At 39.9% G+C, this 14,720-nt stretch overlaps 1 pseudogene; it reads right to left on the bottom strand.

Moving 5' to 3' along the window:
* Nucleotides 1-7,732: 7,732 nt before the first annotated feature.
* Nucleotides 7,733-9,572, bottom strand: LOC114223411 (eukaryotic translation initiation factor 4B pseudogene; annotated as a pseudogene).
* Between the last annotated feature and the right edge of the window lie 5,148 nt (nucleotides 9,573-14,720).

The following is a 14,720-nucleotide window of genomic DNA, read 5'->3' on the forward strand; positions in this document are numbered from 1 at the left end:
AGGATCCCCTCCATCTCTTTTTACCCCTTGTAATTTATTTGTTGTTTCCCATAGTCGGGATTTTGCTTATTGTATCCCTGTGGAGTTATTTGAAATATTCCTCTGTCCCTTGTCTTTCCCCAACTGGAGGTTATATCTATAAGTTATATCTATAGGTTTGTAGTTATATCTATAGTAGTTATATTATATTGTAGTTATTGTATATTATACAATATACTACAATAATTACAATGCAGTTATGTATTATAGTTATATCTGTAGTTATATCTATAGGTTTGTAGTTATATCTATAGTAGTTATATTATATTGTAGTTATTGTATATTATACAATATACTACAATAATTACAATGCAGTTATGTATTATAGTTATATCTGTAGTTATAGCTATAGGTTTGTAGTTATATCTATAGTAGTTATATTATATTGTAGTTATTGTATATTATACAATATACTACAATAATTACAATGCAGTTATGTATTATAGTTATATCTGTAGTTATAGCTATAGGTTTGACCCAATTAATTTCATTTTTAACATTTCTTTGGTAGCAGGATGACTTGATAAGTAGTCCTGTGTACTTTCATCAGGTGGCATATTACATCTGGATGTTTATCTATTGTGATATCATTGCCTTGGCTCTAGGCTCTCCATCCATTAATTCATCACAGGTACAAAATGGCAGAGTTTGAATTCTATCATTACTTCTTCGTTAGTAGAATACTTCTATAAAGAGAAGCCTCCCTTGTCATGTTTGCACTAAAGTGGTATAGTTTGTACTAAAATGGTATAGTTTGTACTGAAATGCTTGATTCACTCTCCCACTTTTTGCAGCTTTAAACTAAGGTTCTCTAAAATTCTCCAACAGTGACATATTTTTGGAATATATTTTGCAATTATGGATTTGATACATTTGATGATTTTCAATCTTGTTGATGTTCTTCTTGTTCCATCTTTTACCAGAGGTAGCCTCTGCATCCTCTACTGGTCTTTGAGAGCTATCTTATTTTCTTACAGAACAAGTTATTCTAAAGTCGTCTTGCACATACCTTGCTCAAATCTGGAATGAGTTGTTTTTCCAAGAATGCCTAGATCCTTTAAGTGAAAGTTGATATTTAAAGATGTGGGTGCTAGGACACCAAACTATTCTTAAATTTAAAATAAAGATGAAAAAAATAAAATAAAATAAAATAAAATAAAATAAAATAAAGTAAAGATGCAGGGGCGCCTGGGTGGCTCAGTCCGCTAAGCATCTGACTCAGGTCATGATCTCGGAGGTCCTGGGATCAAGCCCCACATATAGCTCCACACTTGGCGGGGAGTCTCTCTCTCCCTGTCCCTCTGCTCCTCCTCCCACCTGCTCTCTCTTCCTTTCTCTAGAAAATGAATAAATAAATCTTAAAAAAAAAAAGATTCAGGGGCACCTGGGTGGCTCATTCAGTTAAGTGTCTGCCTTTGGCTCAGGTCATGATCCCAGGGTCCTTGGATCAAGCTCCACATCAGGTTCCCGGCTCAGCAGGGAGTCTGCTTCTCCTTCTCCCTCTACCCCTGCTTGTGCTCTCTCTCTATCTCTCTAAAATAAATAAATAATTTTTTTAAATGTGCAAAATAGAGCATGGTATGTTTTAAAAGTGGGAAAATAATAAACATTTGCATTAGCTGAATTTGCATAACAAAGCTCAGAAGAATTCATAAGGAAATAATAAAAGTGGTACCTTTGAAGGGTAAGAGGAGGGGGTAATGGGCAGCTTTTTAAAAAATCACATTTGAAACCCTTTAAATACCACAAAGAAGAGAATACAGATGTATAAACTCTTAATAAGTCAGATATAGTCAACACTGGAACAGGTTACTTTTTCCTCTGGCAAACACCAGATGAAACTATAGGCTTGAATGGGCGGGGGTCATTTTGAGTGACAAATACATGTCTTTAAATACTAGAATCACACTCAACACAGCATGAAGTCCCAACTAAGAGCAGTGATTAGGAATCAAGACCAACCACAGAGATTCTCAACCCTGGCTGCACAGTAAAATCACTTGAGGAGGAAGTAAAATGATCTCTGTTTGCAGATGATATGATCTTATATGTAGAAAACCCTTAAGATTATACACACACACACACACACACACACACACACACACACACTTGTTAGAACTAAATGAATCAAAGTAGCAAGATATAAAGTCAATACACAAAAATCTGTTACATTTCTATATACTCACAATAAACCATCTGAAAAGAAAATTAATAAAAAAGTTCCACTTATGGGGCGCCTGGGTGGCTCAGTTGGTTGAGCACCTGCCTTTGGTCATGAGCCCCAGGTCCTGGGATGGAGCCCCGTTTCAGGCTTCCTTTTCAGTGGGAGTCGGCTTCTCCCTCTCCTTCTGCCTGCCATTCCCCCTGCTTGTGCTCTCTCTCCCTCTAGATAAATAAAAAAGATTTTATTTATTTATTTGACAGAGAGAGACACAGCGAGAGAGGGAACACAAGCAGGGAGAGTGGGGGAGGGAGAAGCAGACTTCCTGTGAAGGCAGGCGTTCAACCAACTGAGCCACCCAGGCGCCCCAGTAAATAAAATCTTAAAAAAAAGTTCCACTTACAATAGCATAAAAAGAATACAATATTTAGGAATTAAGTAAGGAGGTTAAAAAGTTGTATAAAAAACTATAAAACATTACTGAAAGAAAGTAAAGAAGACACAGATAGAAACACATCCATGTTCATGGGCTGGAAGACTTAAAATGTTAAGATGTCAATACTACCCAAAGTGATCCACAAATTCAATGTAATCTCTATCAAAATTCCAGTGACATTTTGTGCAGAAGTAGAAAGATCCATCCTAAAATTCATATGGAATCTCAAGCAACCGTGAAGGGCCAAGACAATCTTGAAAAAGAAGTCCAAAGCTGGATTACTCATACTTCTTGATTTCAAAACTTACTACAAAGCTACAGTAATCAAAAACAATGTGGTACTAGAAAAAAGACAGACATATAGACCAATGGAATAGAATAGGCAGCCCAGAAATAAGCTCTCACATATATGGTTAAATGGTTTCTGGCAAGGGTGCCAGAACCACTCAATAGGGAAAGGACAGCCTTTTCAGCAAATGGTGCTGGGAAAACGATATCCACATGCAAAAGAATGAAGTTGGACACTTACCTAACACCACCTACAACATTTAACTCACAATGGATCAAAGACCTAGATGTAAGACCTAAAACTATAGAACTCTTAGAAAAAAACATACGGCAGAAGCTTCATGATGTTCAGTTTAGCAATGAGATTTCTTGGATAGGACCTCAAAGGTGCAGGCAACTAAAGAAAAGATAAACAAATTGGACTTCATGAAAATTTTTTAAAATTTATGCATCAAAAAATACCATCAACAGAATAAAAAGACAACCCACAGGATGGGAGAAAATATAGGTAAATCCCCTATCTGATAAAGGATTAATATCCAGAATATATAGAGACCTTCTAAGATTCAACAGCCAAAAAACAAACAACTGAATTCAAAAATGAACAAAGGACTTAAATAGATATTTTTCCTAAAACAATATATGAATGCCCAATAAGCACATCAAAAGATGCTTGACATGACTATCATTAGAGAAATGCAAACCAAAACTACAATAGGATATCATCTCATGCCCATTAGTATGGCTACTACCAAAAACCCAAAAAATAACAAGTGTTGACAAGGATGGGGAGAAATTAGAACCCTTATGTACTATTAAGGGAAATGTAAATTGCTGCAGCCGTTATGGAAAACAGTATGGAGCGTCCTCCAAAAATTAAAGTAGAATTACCATATGATCCAGCAATTCCACTTCTGGCTATATATACAAAAGAACTGAAAGCAGGGTCTCAAAGAGATAATTGTGCACCCATGTTCATAGAAGCATTATTCACAATAGCTAAAATGTGAAAGCAACCCAAGCGTCTAATGACAGATGAATAGATAAGCAAAATATGTTATATACATACAATGGAGCATTATTCAGCCTCAAGAAAAAAGGGAATTCTGACACATGCTAACAACATGGATGAACCTTGAGGATATTATGTTAATTGAAATAAGCCAGACAAAAAAAGACAACTACTATATGATTCCACTTATATGAGGTACTTAGAAAAAAATCATAGAGACAGAAAATACAAGGATGGTTTCCTGGGGCTGGGGTGAGGGGTGGGAGTTGTTGTTTCATGGGTATAGAGTTTTAGTTTTACAGATGAAAAGAGTTCTGGAGATGGATGGTGGTGATGATTGCGCAACATTATGAATATATTTAATACCACTGAACTATAGCCTTAAAAATGGTTAAGATGGTAAATTTTATGTGTATTTTACCACAATTTTTCTTAAAATTGGAAAAAAAAAATCACTTGGGAGCTCTTAAGCTAAAGCCCAGGCTGCACCTCTGACCAATTAATTACATCAGACTTTTCTGAGGGTAGGATCCAGGCATCTGTATTTTTTTTTTTAAGCTCTCCTGATAATCCAAGTGGTCAAAACTGAATCCCTGTACACTAAAGGTAAAGTAGATGTCACTTCTTCCTTCTCAAACTCTTCGGGAACAACACTGTGTGAAATGTTGTGTAGGATCACCTGTACATTAAAAAAATTAAAAACCTGTATTATTGGGGCACTTGGGTGGCTCAGTTGGTTAAGTGTCCGACTCTTGATTTTGGCTCAGGTCATGATCTCCAGGGTCCTGGGATGGAGCCTTGTGTTGGTCTCTGGGCTCAGTGGGGAATCTGCTTTAGGATTTCTCTCCCTCTCCCCCTGCCCCCACTCCACCCCCCCCCCCCGGCACTCTCTCTCTCTCTCTCAAATAAGTAAAAAAAAATCCTTTAAAAAAAACCTGTATTATTTAAATGATTATTTCTCTTGTATCTTTTTTTCTATGCTTCCCCTTTTTGTACCTTCTCTCTTCCTCCCTTCCTTTCTGCCAAGTATACCTAATTGAATTTTGTCTAAGTTCAGTGTTTGTATGATGCTCTGTCTGTCCTCCATCAATTTGTCTTCTAAAGCAGAGATTCATGCCTTCCTGGCCTTTCCAGCTCCAAATTTATATCTTGTCTCAAGATCTAGTTCCAGTCCGTAACTCACCATCCCCTTCCCTTTCTTTACCTTTCATTCCATATGTATGAACATATGAATGAATATAGCTCTCACCAAAATCACATGCCTGAGTTGCTGCCTTAACTTCTAGCATTCCTAAGATGGGTGTGCCCATCAAGTCTGTCTCGAATCCTCATTTTCTCATATTCATTGCAAATGGGTTCTCAGGGCTTAGACATGTCAGCCGATTGAAGAGAAGTCTTCTTTGGGCTCTTTGAGACTAGGTGTGGTGTTGGTTGTTGACTGAGTTGGGTGTGAAAAGCAGGACAGTTAGGAGAGGTAGAAAGATGAAAGCCTCTGTGCACTAGTCTCCATGCAAAACCCTAGAGATCCACTTATGAAAGGCACAGCACCTGCCCTGAGGAAATCACAGTCTAAAGGGGACCTAGGTAATTAAACAGGTGATTAAAATGCCTTATAGTAAGTGCTGTGCTAGAGGTGAGTATAGGTTTCACGGAAACTAAAGGAACCAAAACTACCATGGGGAGGTGAAGGAGGAGTCAAGGAAGGTTCTTGTAGAGGCCTTAAGTTTTAACTTATTTTTAACTTAAAAAATATACAGGTAGGGGCGCCTGAGTGGCTCAGTTGGTTAAGTGTCCGATACTTAATTTCGGCTCAGGTCATGATCTCAGGGTTGTGAGATCAAGCCCTGAATTGGGCTCTGTGCTGGGGGTGGAGCCTACTTGAGATTCTCTCTCTCTCTCTCTCTCTCTCTCTCTCTCTCTCTCTCTCCCTTTCCCTCTGCCCCTCACCTGGCCTCTCTCTCTCTAGAAAAACAAAAACAAAAACAAACAACAACAAGAAACCCCACAGGTAACATAGATTCACAGTAGCAAATTAGAGTGAGTTAAGAAAGAACACTGAAGATGAACATAAACACCTTTTTGAAAATGCTCTAACTTGTGCCAAGTTGGAGGGAGTTATGAGACCAAATGTATGATCACTCACTGTACATGGTGCTATCCATGCTTGGTGACAAGTACCTGAAAATGCTGAGTGCTATTCTGAAATCAATGCTCTGTAAGAGGCAGATCCCTGGAGACATAAGAGGGGTAAACCTGGAACCCAGTCTTTAGAGGAGCTTCCCTCCATTCTCTGATTGCTGGCAACAAAAGTTACCCAACCAATGTTTTCATTAAAACATTGAGGAGTCCTTTTGTTTGGGGTATGCCTTGCATTCTATTTTATTTTTCATTGCATGTATCCCATAAGCACCAAATGTGTGTCCCCAACTACTGAGGGCTGCAAAATGCAAAAGGAGATATAGATCAGCTGCTCCTCCATAGGGATACCAATTTTGCTAGGAACATATAAAATGAACATTATATGCTCCTGAGGACAAGAATTCTTTCTGAGTATGCAATCTCAGTGCCTATGGGGTTGGCCACAGCCTAGGAATTTAAAATATGTGTTGAAAATTGAATGAATGGGGTGCCTGGCTGGCTCAGTCAGTTAAGAGTCTGCCTTCGGCTCTGGTCATGAAACTGGGGTTCTGGGATGGAGTCCCACATCAGGTTCACTCCTCAGCGGGGAGTCTGCTTCTCCCTCTCCCTTCACCCCTATTGGTGCTTTCTCTCCCTCCCTCCCTCTCTCTCTCTCTCAAATAAATAAATAAAATCTTAAAAAAAAAAAAAGAAAATTGAATGACTATACGAAACAAGGAGAAAACACTGAAGTCAGTTTTTGTGCTCCTTACAGATTATATGACAGACCACAAGGGAAATAGCAACTTTTTTGTTTTTATTAATTAACTAATTTCAATTGTAGTTATTGATATACTATCATGGTTCCTGATCCAAAAGATACAAAAGACTTTTTTATATTTAAAAGTCTCACTCCTGGTTGCACAAATCTGTCAATATATTAGAAACCATTGAATTGTACACTTCAAACAGGTGAATCGTATGTGAATAAATAAATAAATAAGCTAAAAAAGGAAAAATTCTCCCTCCTATCCTCTCACCCTTGTGCCTTGGCCACTCTGTTTGTTTTCCCAGAGGCAACCCTGTGACCAGTTTTCTTCTTCCAGAGATAATAGAGACAGAGATATAGAAATATGTATCTACATACTTGTTTCCTTCACACTTTCTGGGTTTTGTTTTGTTTTGTTTTGTTTTTTTGAGCAGTAAAAGGCTGTACTTTCTCCCTCTTCTGAATACAAAATCCTTGAGAAAGATGGAGTCTGACTACCGGGATGGTAGATGTACTGGCCATGTGGCTGCAGAGGGGAAGCGGCAGGCAGGCACCTCCTGTGCCTGTGAGCAGAGCTGAAGCTGTGTTGGTGGAAGGGTAGGAGATGCAGCAAACCAGAGACTGCAAGGAAGACTTTGGCTTAGTTTGACACCCAAGCTCCCTGGTCTTTTGCCACTATAAAAGGTGGCAGGCATATCCCAGTGTGCATAGGACTTTCTGTTTTAAAACAAGTTCCAGAAAATCCCCAGTCCCAGAACTATTAAATCATCCTAGTAGATTGATCCCCTTTCTTTTTTTTTTTTTTTTTTTTCTCCCCAGGAGACAGTGAGTTTTAATTTATCTTTTCTGGATAGAGTTTTGATTTGCTCTTGAATGTTCCAGGGTGGTGAGAAACCAGGATGTAGAGATCTATTCCATGTAATCTTCTCCCTCGGTGCCATCTCCACTATCAGTGGAGACAGCAGCATGCCTACTTGCAGAACTGAACTGGGAACTGAACTTGGAGGCCAGGTCTTCTTCAGGTTCTTGGTCTCAGGTGCAGATCAGGGGACTTGGCCTCTTTTATCATCTTTCTATGTGAATCCTTCCAGTGGTCTTTCTTCCCTCATCCCCTGAACTATAGCTGGAGTTCCCACTTTGACCTTTTGTACATTCATCCCACACTGAATTTTCATCTTTCCCTGCTGGTCCTTTCTCAGATGGTTGAGCAGGAACTACCCCACCCCTTGTAGGGGGATGCTGCTCTGTGTCTGAGCTCTGAGATCCAACAGGAGGGCTAGAACTTCGCTGCACCCAAGCATTCTGCTTTGGTAGAGGGGCTGGCATTACCTTTAGATGCTGTTCAGGTTTGGGAGGTTTAAAAGTTGGAGAGTGACAGTCTTCCTCTTAACTGAGTGTTTCATTTTCTAGAGACTTCTCATGCTCTCTCCTTGGTGCACTTCTGCCCAGTGGGGCTGAGGTCCCAGCCTGTGATGACTCACTTCCTGTCTTCAGCTGTTCCCTTTCTTGAGTTTCTTAACTTTGCCAGCTTGGAATCTCTCCCGAGGGTGACATTCTAGTTTTGCTTCATCCCGCTGACACTCTTCTGTTCCTTCTTTCCCCTGTCCCTTCTGTAGCTACTCTTCTACTTCTCCTTCTCTAGCACCTGTGTCATCAGGCTTTGCCTTTCCATAGACAGGCTCCTCGAATGGGCTGCGATGTGCTAGCAGAGGAACCATCCTCCTTGGAAATACTCCAAGGCTTTAGACTCGGTTTGTTGGGGGCACCTCTAACATCATGCCTCTAATCATCCTGAGAGTAATCATCTCTGGAGCTCCATGACCAATCATCTCTTCTGTCATATCTGTCTTCATCGTGGTCCCTTCCTCCTCTATAGACATCATCCTGATGGTACCCACTACCAAATGCTCTTCTGCCACTGCCTATCCTAGAATCATAACCTCTGTCATAGTCTCTGCTGCTTCAGTCATCACAGTGATCCCAGCCCCCGTATCAATCCATATCCTGTTGTGGGCCATCATGGTACCACATCCCAGTGCCCATTATGATATTGGCCAGAATCATAACAATCTCACACTTGTCTCCAAAGCTATCATCGCCTCTTCTTGGCAGGTAGTCATCAAAGCTCTCTGTCTCAAGATGGGCCCTCCAGTATGCATCTGTTTTGTCAGAATCCTGATTTTTATCTCCACCAGAAGAATGATCATTCCTGCTTTTATCCTGTGTTTGAGCAGCAAGGTCCACTCAGATTCTACTGTTGCCTAGAGACTCCTCATTTGAGGCTCAGGGCACTGAGCAAGGAATTCCAACTCAGGTCCTCAAACTTAGCATAACCCAAATCTTTCATCCTCTCTGGGTTGCTGGGTTCACATGGTAAATGTACTGCACTGATATTTAATCATCCAAAGAATTCCTTAACAGAGTCTTCTGTCACAGCATAGGGCACGTTCCCTAGAAAAGCAGTGAGGGTGACAATTTGGGAAGATAGGTCTTCTCAATATTGGGTTCTTGAGCAGCCCATGGAGCAGTGGCAGGATAGAATGGTCGACTAGAGGAGTCCTATACACATGGTCATCAGTACTGTGCTAAGTGGTTGAAACATCTCCTTCCAGGTTATCTGTTTCATCAGCCCAGATGACTGGTTCAGGGACTTAGGTGTTTCCCCCACCAGTACCCCATTCTCAGCCAGAAAGTCTGTTAGGGAGATAGTCTTCCCCTTCTTATTCTTCTTTTTTGCTGGGGCTGCCATGTTGGGAGAGAGAGAGAGCAACTGACCCATTTATGATTATAAAATGTCCCCCGGTATTTCTAGTAATCTTTCTTACCTTAAAGTTGACTTTACCACTGACTGGGAGAAAATATTTGCAAAAGACGTATCTGATAAAGGACTATTATTCAAAATATACAAAGGACTCCTAAAACTCAACAATGAAAATAAAGAACAACTCAATAAAAAAAATAGGCAAAAGACCTGAACAAACACCTATTTGCTATATAGAGAGAGCAAATAAGCATATAAAAACATGCTCAAATTATGTGTCATTAGGGAAATGCAAATTAAAACAAGATACCACTACACATCTATTACAGCAGCTAAAGTCCAAAACACTGACAATATCAAATTCTGGCAAGGATGTGGAACAACAGAAACTCTAGATCATTGTGGAAATGGAAATGGTATAGCCTCTTAGGAAGATGGTTTCCTGGTTTCTTACAAAACTAAATAAACTCTTACCTTTTACCCAATGGAATTCAAAACTTATGTCCACACAAGAACTTGCACATGGGTGTTAATAGCAGCTGTATTCATGATTGCCAAAACTGGGAAGCTACCAAGATGTCCTGCCGTGGGTGAACAGATAAATAAACTGGGGTCCATCCAGACAATGGAATATTAGTCAGTGCTAAAAAAGAAATGAACTATTTATCAAACCATGAAATGACATGGAGGAAGCAAATGCACTTAGGATATTAATCATAATTATTTTATAGCCTGTGTCTGATATCTTCAACATCTCAATTTCCTGTGGATCTGATCTATTTCTGTATTTTTCTTCTGATTTTCTGTCACTTGGTTCTATTTGTTGACATAACTTGTAGATTTTTGTTTAAATGCTAAACACTGTGTATGAATAATTGTAGAAGCTCTATATAATGCTTTCCTTCTCCAGAGATAATTTAACTTTCTTCTGGCAGAAAGAGTAGGGGCAGGTCACCCTAATCCAATTAGGGAATACAATATCTTGACACTTTTTTAAAGGCAAATTTATTTCCACTTTATCCTTATTTCCCTTTGTTGTGTATCTAGAGTCTCAACTGGAGGTGTTTTTCAGAGCTCCAACTCCTTGCTGGGCCTTCACTTCCACTTTTTGACTCTCAAGCCCAATGAGACTGTTTCACTCATCAGCCTGTTATCTGCCTCTTTCTAATTGGGCTTGATCTCTTACCTGCATGGTGCATGGCTAAGGAATCAGCAAATGCCTTGGTGGGAAAAGGAGTTGGAATATCAGCTCACTTTTCAATAATTCTCTTTTCTCTGGGATGGGAGCCCTTCCAATCCTGGCTCTCTTTCTAGCCTTGAACTCCTCATTTTGTTCAGGTAGCCCTGAGACTCCTCAAAGCTCCCTGAGAGGCATCTCTCTGCTTGGGTTCTAGTCCCTGCACTTTTTTGCTTATAATTCAGCAAATGTCTTAGGCAGGGAATGATGCAGAACGTTACCCTGATCTCATTATATTTTCTTTCTTTCTTATTCTTAGCCCTATGAATCCTAGATGCCTTGGTTGCTCTCTGATACCTTCAAAGTTTTGTTTTTTAAAAAAAATCTAATTTACCGTCATTCTCAGTGAGAGATTTGGTCTAAAACCAGCTCTTACATCAGAGCTGGAAGCAGTTGTTCAAATACCGACAGCTAAGATACAGTCTTCAGTCTGGCCCCTTATAAAACTTTGTGTGGCGTGAGGATTTGATTCTCCCACCACTTTTCTTTATTAGAACCATGTAGAACACTTGCTCTCAGAGGACACCGTGTCTTTTGTTTTTTTTTTTAAGATTTTATGTATTTATTCATGAGAGACAGAGAGAGAGAGAGAGGCAGAGGGAGAAGCAGGCTCCCAAGAAGCAGGGAGCCCGATGTGGGACTCGATCCCAGGACCCTGGGATCATGACCTGAGCCGAAGGCAGACACTTAACCATCTGAGCCACCCAGGCGCCCCTGTCTTTTGTTTTTTGACAGGAATGAATCTTTCATATATAAATATGCAGCTTATTTTTTCTCTGTTGCTTATGAAAATCAAAATAGTATTACTTGGTGCCAATTCAATAAACACAAATGCAAGCTTAAGCCTGAATGTCGAAGAGGTTTAGCCAGATGAGCCAATAATTATATTTAATTTTTATTAAAGAAATTATCATCCAGGGGCACCTGGGTGGCATGGTCGGTTAAGCATACAACTTTTGGTTTCAGCTCAGGTCATGATCTCAGGGTCGTGAGACTGCCTGTCTCCCTCTGTCCCTCCCCCCCTCTAAAAGAAATAAAATAAATCTTAAAAAAATTATCATCCAAATAAAAACACAAAATTAAAAATATTTTATTCTGTACTTGCTGACCATAAAGAATATATTGGTGGCCCTAGGAGAGAAATGATTTCATCTATGATTAGTGACATAAAGTGATACTTTGTATTTGTGTTTACTCATTGCTACCTGACTGCTTAGATTTTTTTTAAGATTTTTTATTTATTTGAGAGAGAGACAGAGAGAGAGCACAAGCCGGGGGAGTGGCAGAGGGAGAGGTAGAAGCAGGCACCCCATTCAGCAGGAAGCCCAACGCGGGGCTTGATCCCAGAATCCTGGGATCGTGACCTGAGCCAAAGGCAGACATTTAACCGACTGAGCTACCCAGGTGTCCCAGGAATTTTTTTTATATGTAAATTTGTATAAATATTCTCTATAGAAAAAAGAGGCATAACCTTATAGAAAAATAGAGCCAAGTGACCAAAGAGAGTCCCTGGTGTAAGTGACCCAAGAAAGTCCCTGGTGCAAGTGACAGAAGGGTGCCTGGGACAAATGACCACAGCAGACACTGTGAGATTCAGGAAGAAGCAGATTGTCCCAGAGCACACAGCAAGTTACTTGGCATTCCAAAATTAGTGCTGATTAAAAGTCTCTATTTTGCCTTAAATTGGAAGAATTACATATAAAACTACCCCCGCCCTTTCCTTCAGATAGAAGATAAAAGCAATGAAGCCCTTGAGTAAGAATTTTCCAGTGCAAGGGTCTTCATGCATTTAAGGGAATGCTTACTGCTTTCCTGTTCTTGGCAGCCCACAGGGGTTTGATCATGAAAAGGTAAAATTGAAGAAAAGGCACTGATAATGTAAATCTTGATATCATTATGAAATAGGATTCTTTGCAATTTATAGAGCAGTTAGGAAAAATCCTTTTTCTACTTAAGAGTTTAGCCTCTGAAGATCTCTGAGACTCAACCTCTTTTGGAGGAAGACCACATATAACTGGACACATACACACACACACACACATAGCACATGTGTGGGTATATACGTAGGGATTTGTTCATGCATTTATGCATACATGCCTGCAGATCTCACTGTTAGAGAGATCTCCACGGGGACCAGAAAGGATCATCTATATCTGTCCAGGACGACACCCAACTGTGTAAATTCAGAAGTTGATAATTATCAGTTACTACCCTGGTGAAGCCTCAAGGCATTTCTTTAGACTCAGTCACTCAGATAAGGGAACAAATATTCATCATGGGTGTGGTGGACTAAAGTCTGGTCACAAATCTCTCCCCTGTGGTAGCAATACACATCCCCACTATAGCCATGGCCTCTTGCTGTGATGGCTCCGCTTCCCTGCCCTTTCACTTTGGACTTGGTTGTGTGGCATACTTTGGCCACAGGGATGTTAGCAGACATATAAAAGCAGGGATTTGAAATATGTATGTGTGGTGCTCTTCTTTATCACTAATCAGTATTCCATCACGTGGCTATACATCCATTTGTTTATTCATTCACTGGTTGATAGACATCAGTGTTTCCAGTTTGGGCAATTAAGAGAAAAGCTGCTATAAACATTCATATATAGGTCTTTGTGGAAACATATGTTTTCATTTCTCTTGGGTAAAACCCTAGGAATGGGATCGTGAGGTCATATGGTGAGTGTACGTCTAATTGTCTAAAAAGTGGCCAAAGTGTTTCCAAAAGAGTTTTACCATTTTGCATTCGGACCAACAACGTATGAGAGTTCCAACTGCTCCACATCCTCAATAGCACTTGTTCCTTTTTTTTCCAAAGAGCTGTTCTAATAGACATGGAGCGATCTCATTGTGTGTACTGCTTTGAGGCAAATTGTTCATGCTAGACTCAGGCACAGATATAATTGATTCCTCTCATAGCACTTGTGCTAGATTGGATTTTTGCTCTCTGAAATCCTATGCCCACGTCCTTCGTCATGTGACTTAGCAGTTTCTCTCACTAGTGGCAAGGCACATTTTCCTACTTCGTTGATGTTGGGCCTGGTCATACGCTCACTTAGCCAATGGAATATGATTGGAAGTGACAGCGCTGCCGTTCTGACTCCAGGTTTTAATAGGCCCTGTAAATTTCCACTTATCTTTCTTCTGTTTCTGCCATTGCCTTAAGAAAGATGTGTTCTGTGGGTTCCTGGGTGGCTCAGTTGGTTAAGTGTCCAATTCTTGCTTTTGGCTCAGGTCCTGATCTCAGGATCATGGGATTGAGCCCCACGTCAGGCTCTGTGCTGAGTGTACAGCCTGCTTGAGACTCTCTCACCCTCTTTCTCTGCTCCTCCTCCTTCTTGCTCTCTCTCTAAATGAATGAATGAATGAATGAATGAATAAATAAATAAATAAATAAAATCTTAAAAAAAGATTCTCTCTCCCTTTGCCCTTCCTCTCTCTCAAAAAAAAAAAAAAAAAAAAGACATGTTCTTGCTAGACCAACCCCCCAGGTGAAGGGTATGAGTTCCGTATATGTATAAATGTTACACAAGCACATCAAAGGAATCTCAAAATCATTAGTCATCATGAAATGCAAACCAAAACCACAAAGAAATACCACTGCATACTCACTAGAAAAACAAAAATTAAAAGACTAACAATATCAAATGTTGTTGAGGATATGAAACAACTAGAACTCTCATATGTTCTACCAGAACACTGGTAGGGGTGTAAAATGAAACCACTTTGGAACATGGTTTGGCTTATTGGACATTTACATCTTTTTTAGTGAAATTGCAAGTCAAAGCATTTACAAAGGGAAGAATTTATATGGGTGGGCACCCAACAGAGTTTGCCACACAGTGAAATATACAGTGCTGTATCAGTTGACTATTGCCATAGTAATGCCATGTAAGAAA

Source organism: Eumetopias jubatus, unplaced genomic scaffold (genome assembly GCF_037043125.1).
Source record: "Eumetopias jubatus isolate StellerSeaLion01/CBP00866 unplaced genomic scaffold, mEumJub1_p1.0 scaffold_9, whole genome shotgun sequence".
NCBI lineage: Eukaryota > Metazoa > Chordata > Mammalia > Carnivora > Otariidae > Eumetopias > Eumetopias jubatus.